This window comes from Dendrobium catenatum, unplaced genomic scaffold (assembly GCF_001605985.2).
Source record: "Dendrobium catenatum unplaced genomic scaffold, ASM160598v2 fragScaff_scaffold_167, whole genome shotgun sequence".
Classification (NCBI taxonomy): Eukaryota; Viridiplantae; Streptophyta; class Magnoliopsida; order Asparagales; family Orchidaceae; genus Dendrobium; species Dendrobium catenatum.
The window spans coordinates 429,916-439,797 of record NW_021318629.1 but is presented as its reverse complement, the minus strand read 5'-3'; the positions used below and the strand labels follow the sequence as shown (position 1 = coordinate 439,797).

The 9,882-nt window shown below is 33.9% G+C and overlaps 1 pseudogene; it reads left to right on the top strand.

Annotated features, from left to right (window-relative positions):
• The first annotated feature begins 2,011 nt into the window (after window positions 1–2,011).
• Window positions 2,012–8,572, top strand: LOC110111570 (annotated as a pseudogene).
• The last annotated feature ends 1,310 nt before the right edge of the window (window positions 8,573–9,882 follow it).

Below are 9,882 nucleotides of genomic sequence, written 5' to 3'. Positions count from 1 at the left end.
TTTTATTGTGAAGATTAACTGCATGAGTGGATTTAGGAATTTGTGATGATTGACCTCTTTAAGTTTAATGTAACTGTATTCCAAGAGAGTGATAACTTTAGCAGAAACCCTGTATCTTACCTTTATGAAGTTTTAATATGTGTATATATATATAATCCTTGTGCCACTCATATGAAATCTCCTACGCTATTTAAGCTCATGGTTTCATATTTCTTTATCAGAATTTGGAAATGTTGCTTTGATTCCTTTGAATCCTGTACTACTTGATTAACAACAATGTCATTTATTAGATTTATGTAGTATTGAAATGTGTGAGGGAGTTTAACTCCCATCTACAATGATATATATAACAGAAAAAATAATAGATAAATAAATATGCTGTAAATATTCTTTTAAGAAACTCCAACGGGCTCATCCAAATCATCAACAGAAAGTATAGTCGAATAAAGTATTGCTATTGTTCAGTAAATCGCAGCTTTTTGCCCAATGACTTGTGTTTCTTCTTTTTATTATTTGTGATTGAAACAGTAAGGGCTAATCTTAAAGAGTTTGTAAGGAAATTCTCTCAGCGTCTCGGACTTTATTTCATGCTTTTTGGTTATCCGAAGTGAAATTAAATAAGAAATTGATACATCATTGACAAACATTTATTTTGGGCACAAATTTTAATATATATTTGAGAATGGAAAATTTTTAAAATTAAATTTAGGACCATCCAAATTTTGGTTTCAAAAAATTTGTAATTGAATTGAACATTTAGATGAGATGAGATGAATTTGATGATATTAAAAGTGATATAATCTAAGTCTAGATAAGCTTATAGATTAAGCACTTGGAGCATAACAAAACATTTTAGATAAAGTTTGAATGCTTATAGTTAAATTGAGTGTATTAATGAGACAAATTAAATTAATTTAAAATTACTTAATTTTGATAGCATTAAGATACTTTATTTTTCAACAAATTTTTTATGATTAAAGAAATTAATATAGGGCATCTAAGGGAGTGTTTTGACTTTCTTTATATTTACATGTCATTGTACTTGCAAAAGAAACAAGTTGACACTCTCTTCATGAGAAGATATTGGTAGTGTGGACTATAAAAATTTAACGTTGCATAGAGTCTATAAAAATTTAGAAGCTTCACTCAAGCACCATCACTAGATCGTTGCATGGTCACCACTATTCAAGCAATCGTCCAATCGCCGCCATTGATACGTGATCGCCTGATTGCTTTCATTGGAACACCACTCTATCAGCATCATCATATTATCATCGTCAACTATGAACTTCCACCCATTGTCGCTCAATACACCCCTTTAATAATATGAAGTTGTACTCTTAAAAATTGAGGTATCTTTTGGTGATAGTTATAATTTTATTAGAAATTCAAAGTTAATCTATGCTGGCATAAGAGCACTCCTAGGCCCTAGGATGGTGACCTCCTGGCGATATATATATATATATATATATATATATATATAATTATGCAATATTTAAATCATAACAACTTAAATACTTGACGCGTACTAAATAAATTCATATTAGGATAAAAATTAAAATGATATGTTGCATATGACCAACATCTCAATATAAATAACTACAAATAAAAATGTATAAAAACATATTGTAAAAAATTATGATAAAATTAAGGATGATAATAAGATGTTTTCAAGAAAAAAACTAGGTGATTGGCCTTCCTAGCATAGCTCCCGGGTATATCAAAATCACACGTGTCAAATTTACACTATTAGATTTAAGTCCATTCTCTCTAATTTTGCCACCTATCATAAAAATATGCCACCCAAGAATTACGTCATAGAATACTAATATCTCCCACCAATAAAAGTGGTGCCTCTCCTTGTTCTAGGCCACAGATGCAAAGCCAAGCTCTCTCAACTCATCCTCTCCTTCACTAATCCAATCAAGGAAGGGGAATAGAGATAGAAAGAAAGGGGGAAAGATCAATATAACTTGTCTTCTTTTTATTCTTCTTCTAATTCGAACCAAAGATGAAGAGGCTGACGAGTGCAGAGATAGCACACCTCAAGGAGGTTTTCAACATCTTCCATAAGAATGGCGATGGTAAATGCAATAACCCAACTTGACCTTTGTGTCATTCTCTCAATCTCATTCTAATTGCTTACTTCAAGGCATTTTTTGAGTTTCTGGTTTTATATTTAGAACAACGAGGCTTTTGTTATTTGTTGACATATACAAGGATCCTTAATGGTTACGCTATTGTGCTTAATGTAGATGACAATCATTTTTTGTCTTACATTGGATTGTTATGGCATACTTCACTACATTTAATCTTGTTTTACCTTTTTTTTTTCTAAACCAATTGCTCGGCTTAAAATTTTTTATCTGATAAATTTTATGCGCTAGCGGTCATCATCAGGTTTTGATGAATGCTCTAATGAATTAGGGCATGAGATTTATTTTAATTTGATTATAGGGAGTATAAGTACATGTGAATGAAATGCCACTATTTTTTCTTACTATGGTTTTAGGTTTTATTGCATTTTTAAGGTTTGTCAATAATTTTTTTTTTTTTATTGGTGGATTCTGTCAATTGTCTAATATAGATGTAGGTTTTGATTCTTCAAATGATGATTTCAGATATGTGTTATAACCTGAGTTCTTTTGAATTGTAATAATATAAGGGTTCAATTTCTCTCAAGTCCTTATGGCTTTACTGAAAGCCTGAATTTATTCAAGAGGACTCATGTTCATTCTTACATTTACTTTATTTTGTGTTCTAAACAAATTTAGAGCTTTTTGGTGTAAGGTGGGGAGCTAGCGACTTAAGAGCATGTTACCTATATCTCCAAATATGCCAAAAACCCTAATGCCTTGAGGTGCACTCCCCAAGGGTTTTTGATCACTTATTTCTCAGCTGGCAACACTCGTCACTCATCACTTGACATACTACAAGTCACTAAAAACAATAATAAAAAATGAAAAAAATAAAGATGTGGTAAAAATAAAAAATTAATGAGAAAAAAATTTGTATAATTTCCAAGTCTATCTTGAAATAATTTATATAAGGGTATATTTACATTTTTTTAAAAATCTATATATTTATATTATTTTTTTAATTGTTTATTAAAATTGTTTCTTACATTTATAAATAAATAAATTGAGTTTAGATATTGTAATCAAAATTTTATTATAATAAGTTATAAATTTTTTAATTTATTTTGAAATCAATATACTATAAGCTCAAAAAATTTCCACGTTATAACTACTATAAAATTTGTCTACAAATTAGAACTTGAAATTAATGAATCAATGATAATTTAGTAACTTATGTTATATATATATATATAACACTTCATTTGATTATTTAAGAATGTGAAGAACAAACGTTATAAATTATAAGTTTTTATTATCCTATGTTTTATATTTTTTTGAACTAATAACTTCATCCTTTCGAAGCTCAACTTCCTCAGTAATTCATTCATTCTTGTCCTTCTCATAATAGAATCATACTGGCTTTGAGTCATTCGACTTGACTCGTCCCCATTAAGCCCTTTTAGTATCATAAAATGGAATATTTCATTATTATATCTTGTGGATGAATAGTTCTTTTTTATAATTGTGTTCTTAATGACCATAAAATTATGAAGAAAAAGTGAAATAAATCATTATTAATTAAATATTAATTTAAATATATAGCTAAATATATGATAAAATGAGGATCATAAAAAAACCAATGGAATATTTTACACTTGAAAAAAATATATTATTTTGCTAGTGAGATATATACATTAATGATACTAAATTGTCACGCAAACATGTGAATTTTAAGTTGCAATAACAAAATTAAAAAGAATAAATAAATGAATCAACCCCTAAGTGGTAGTACTACTCAATATAATATGTCATCTTTCTTAACTATTGATAGCTCCCACCAGTAAATATGATACCTCTACGAGAAATTATTCTATGCGAAGTTCAGACGCAGAGTTGTGTTCGGACATATGAGTGTACACAATATGTTTATAATGTATACACATTAATTGTGTATAAAAATAAAAGGACACAGTACTATACACTCACATTCTGGACATAACATTGCCCCACCTTGATCTCTATTTGGATCCCTCGGTCTAATTCTAATTGATTATTTCAATGCTTTTTAAACTTTGAAGGTCTGTACTTATATTAATGGGGCCTTTGTTATTTTAACTTATACAAGGGTCCTCAATGGTTAAGCTATTGTAAACAAGTTTCCAGCACAAACAAAATATACACGCTGGCGTTCCTTTCTCGCTCTTCCGGGGGGGCTAGGGCTTCGCCCTAGTCTCCATCGCTCTCCGGCGGGTTTTTCTCCTCGTTTCGCTGGGAAGTTGCTCTTCTTCTCCTTTATTGCTTGTCCGTTCTTGTTTTCGTGGCTTTATGGCTCCATCTTCTCGATTTCGTGATCCCGGTTTTCTGATGGGATCATCATCTCTGTCCTTTAAGGGTGCTCTCTCTGGTTCTTCTTCTTTATCTGTTTTTTCTGATTTGAGGGTGTCTTCTCATAAAGGTTTACTAGTTCTTTGGATTTTCGAGGATGAAATCCAATCTTTGGCTACTCCTTTCGAATTTGCTCTGGTCGGTAAATTCCCTGGTAGGAGGCCCTTTCTTGAGGCTATTAGGAGCTTCTTTTTTAAGCTCAAACTTATTGGTGAAGTTTCAGTTACGGATTTGAATCAAAGGAATGTTTTGATTAAGTTATTTAACGACTTAGATTACTGTAGGATTTTTGCTCATCGATTGTATTTCTTGAGTGACTGTTTTATAAAATTTGTGAAATGGACTCCTAGCTTAGATATTGAGACTGAATCCCCTGTTATTCCTATATGGATTCCTTTCCCTAACCTCCGGCCTCACCTGTTTGCCCCGCGTATTTTGCATGGTCTAGGTTTAATTTTTGGCAAACCTCTGAAAACTGATCATGCTACTAACACTGGATCACGCCCTTCAGTTGCGCGTGTTCTGGTTGAGTTGGATGTGTCCAAACAGTATCGGGACAAAATTTGGGTTGGTTCGGATAAATCTGGTTATGTCCAATCTGTGATTTTAGAGGATTGTCCGGAATATTGTGTTCATTGTCTCGCTTTGGGTCATTCCAAGGCTAGGAGTTTGATTCTTCATCCTAATCTTGATTCTTCTGTTTAGCCAAATCATGTGATTGCTGTTGAGCGGGTGGTTCCGACTGTTGGTGTTGATTCTGCTGTGATTGAGTCTATCGATCCAGCTATTGTTTCTTCTGTTTTGGCTCCGCCTGCTCATAATGTGAATGAGGTGCCTGTTAATTTGCCTTCAGTTGGTGGAGTTGTGGTTAATGCTGTTGCTAACGTTCTAGTTGCGACTGAAGATGTGCCCAATTCCTTGCCTATTGTTGATGCACTTTTACTTGGTGGTCTGGTGCCTTCGGATGAGGCTTGTGTTGTTGTTTCTTCTTTGAAAGTTTGTGAGGAGGCTCAGGCTTGTCATAGTGTTGGCTGTGATTTAAATTCTAGTGCTCTGTTGCCTGTGGTGGGTGCCAAGTCTGCCCAGTGTATCCTACCTAGTAATCTTTTGCCCTCTGTGGTTGTTGAATGCTTGGATGGGTCGGCTCCTATTGAGGTTAATTTGGGTGGGCTTGTATGTGGGGATTCATGCGATGCCCCTGCCTTATCTTCCCCTAATAGTAATGATGGTTTAGTTCATAATGATTTTGTTGATGTGCCGGTGAACTTTATTAGCCCCCAAGCTTTGGTTTATCATGTGGGGGACAATTTGGGTATGGATATGAGAAAACAGCTCGATTGGCTTCAAGATGCGTCTGATTCCGAGTCTATTTCTTCTTCTGAATCTATTAGGGTGGATGATCCTGGAAATCCTTTTGCTTTGCTGCGTGATACACCGGTTGTTTCCGTTGCCACTCGTGGTAAGGCTCATGGTAGGGGTAGACAGGGTCGATAATGGCTGTGGTTATATTGTGGCTCGATTGGATGGTTCTTTGGGTTTGTGCTGTGGTTGGACTGGGTTCTTTGGTGTGGGTGGTTGCCTTTATTTATTTTTGCTTGATGATGTTGCATTATTTGGGACCTCTTCGGTTGGTTTTCGTTTGGCCGGGCAATGTTGTGGCTGGGGATCGCTTCTCCTTCAGTTGGCTCGTGGCACCCTTTGATGATGGTTTGGGTTGGCTGCCTCGCGTGATTTTTCATCAAATTGGATGGTCTAAGCTTGGCTTAAGGGAAGCTGGAAGTCTCGGCCGTTAACTGAGCCCTCGTACCTTGTATTTTAATTCGTTTTCTTGTCGTGTTGTTTCTTTAATTTCTGTATCATGTGTTTTTTTGTCTTTAATAAAATTTGTGTTAAAAAAAATGGTTAAGCTATTATGCTTGATATGGATGACGTTCATTTATTAGCATATATTGGATCATTATCGCATACTTCACTTTTATTTGAGCCTTGTTTAGCTTAATTTTTTGGTCGGCTAAATTTTGAGCATTGAGTGATCTCCATATATGTGTTGTAACTTTAGTTCCTTTAAGTAGTAAATTAAGTGTACATGTGTTTCAGTTTCAACTTAAGTCTCCTTTTTTGGTCAAATTCTCTAACAATTGGTATCAAAATCAATAATTTCAATGCATTAGAATGGTTCATAAGATGCCTTCTACTATGTTAGAGCAAATTATAAGATAAGGTGCCTCTCACGAAGGTGTTGCAATTGGTCATTTTGGTGGGTGAGCTAGTTGTTAACATATGTGAGAGTATTATGATTTACCCTACACCATATAGTTAAAATATGTGGCCCTTACAAATACAAGTTGTTGACTCTCAGTCATAGGAGAGATTATTACATGCACCGGACAGTTCAGAGGCAAATCAGGATAAGTCACTTCACCCGGTGCACAACACCGATATAGAACAAGAAAGTAACATGTCACTTCCTGATTCCTCTCTAGGGGTGTCAATTCGGGTCAACGGGTCGAGTTCGGTTCGAACCCGGAACTGACCCGGCACTATTCAAGTCAACTCGAACCCGTCCCGTTTTTAAAAACAGGTCAGGTTTCCAGACCCAAACCCGACCCGATTCGGGTCCGGGTCAACCCGACCCGACACGAATCACCCAAAGTTGACTTAAAATTGCTAGTTTTTCGGGTCAAAATCAGGTCAATCTCGGGTTTCCGAGTCAAATAAGAGCTTTCGTGTCAATTTCGGATCATTTTTGTGTCAATTTCGGGTTGCTGAGTCAACCCGAACTCGATCCAATTTTTAAAACGAGTTGATTTGTTAAACCCGAACCCGACCCGTTTCGGGTCCAGGTTGACCCTAACCCGAATTTTTCCGGCTCGTTTTAAAAAATTAAGACCCCTATTCCTCTCCAGACGGAATCTGAAAATCACACGTAATAATTTCACTGCAGGGGCGGATCTATAGTGAGGGCCCTGGGGGCACGGGCCCCCACTGGCCCAATAATTAAAATCAGCCCATCTTAAACTAGACTAATAAAATTATTAATATATAAAATTAAATTTGATTTTTAAAACCAATCATTTTCGGCTTCTCCTCCGCCTCCGCCTCCCCCTCCCCAAAAAAAACCTCTCCAGTTCCTCCGCCTTTATTTGAATTCAATTTTATAATAAAAATAATATTATTTTTTATTAAATAACAAGATAGAGAGTGATATATCTATTTTTTTAATGGAAATGCATATGATTTTAAATGTGTTTTTATAATTTTTCATTAAAAATATCTCTTTTACATTGAGTAAAAATTATATTTTAAGAATAATTTAAAAATTAATATTAATTTGTGCTCCCATATAAAAAATTTTCTGGCTCCGCCCCTAAATGGCCTCAGTTGTTGCAACGAACCCAATTTTGATTTCATTTGGTTCACATTTCATGTCAAGGATTGAATTCCTTTCAAATTGTTAAATGATATGATTCACTTCTCTTGCTGATCTTAATCTGACTTTGATGCCGGAGAAGGCTTCATTACTTCCGAAAAGCTTGGTACAATCATGAGATCATTGGGCCAAGATCCTACTGAAGTGCAATTGCAGAATCTGATCAGTGAGTTTGATGATGATAAAAATAACGCCATTGATTTTCCTGAGTTTCTGAATCTTATGACGAGCAAAACAAATGTGAGTTCATCTTTTCTATTGTAAGTTCTTGTATGCTAATCTTTAAACAGATATCACCTTTTGATTTTTTGCTTTCTTTCTTATACTCTCTGCTGCTAACTCGCTCGATGTCCTTGCTCAAAGTAATTGAGAAGGGACTTAGGGAAGCTTTCAACATGTTTGATAAAGATTAGGATGGCTTCATTTCTGCAGTGGAGGAAAGCACTCAGCTTCTACTCTCCATTAAAGCACAAATAAAATGGAGTTTTTTAAAGCTATCTGAATTGTGGGACATTTGCAGCTCGGTCAAGTGATGGCAAACCTTGGGCAGAAACTGACTGATGAGGATTTGAACGAAATGATAAGTCAGATAGACTTGGATGGAGATGGGCAGGTCATCTTTGATGAATTTGTGGTGAAGATGATGGAAGGTCACTGAGATTATAGTTTCTATCCATGACAAAAAGGCTTAATTAATGTTTCAAATGTCATCTGTACTGAAAAATATTTTAAAATAACTATCCTAACAGTATTATAAGAAAATTCCAAAAAAAAAAATATATAATAAGACTTATTTATCTATTATGCTGATTGCAAATTTGCAATATTGCCATGGCTTATCTAATTTCTTTGCATTGAACACTTTTTCATTGGTAAAATGTTGAGGCTTTGGTTTGAGGTATTTTTCTGATATATTAGCACTACTATATGTATGAGATTTTGGCACTCTTTATTAATGTCGGTGAGCAAATTGGTGCTATAGATCAGTATTAGGAGCGGTTTTAGCCAATTAAGATAAATACAAACACACATCACATATATAAGATTCAAACTTAAGACCTCTTTGTTGATAGTCAAATATTCCAGCCAACAAACCAAAGTTAATTGTGTTATTAGAGTTTATTTTAATGAACACATGTTGAAATTTGTATGATGAAACAAGTGCTAATTATATATTTATAAAAAATATATTATTTGCAACTATTGATATTTATTTTGCTTCAACTTTTTATTTTAAACATTCATTTGTAAAAATTCAAATAGGCTCAATCCTACTTTGATAGTTTGATTTATATTTTCTTGAACTTTAATTCATTTTGATCTGATTTATTAGTTCTAAACTCTCTATTTTAAAAATGAAGTGGTCTTTTGCGTTCACATTTATTTTTTAATTTTAATTTTAAATTTATTTTATTTCATTTATATTTTGATATAAAATAAAAGATATTTAATATCTTTAAATATATTATTTTTTATTTTAATTAAATATTGAATTAATTGATTTATGAAACCATAGCAACGTACATAACATTGACATTTTTTTTGGGGAAAAATTAAGGGCTAAGCCCTGTTGACCTCGTTTTATTTTAGTTTGCCCTCGAGCATTTTCGAGTTATTTAATTGAACCTTATCGAGACCAAATGGAGCTCGAGTCGACTTGACTCGAGTCGAATTTAACTCTACCAAGTTTAATTAACCTCGATCAGTGCATATCGCCCCGTCGGGCTCGATTTGATTTCAATCGATATTATTTTTGGGTTTAATTTTGCAGAACTAAATTAATTGAATTAGAACGAACCTAATTCGACCCAAACCGAGTTAGATTTGGACTCAAATTCAAACCTGATCTATCCTAATTAAATCGTATTAAACTCAATTGATTTCATCATCATTTTAAATTAACTTCTATTTGGGTAAATTTACATCCATGGGCACGATCGAGCGAGCATACATGACATGATTTTGTAAGCTGAGACGAGTGGCGGGATT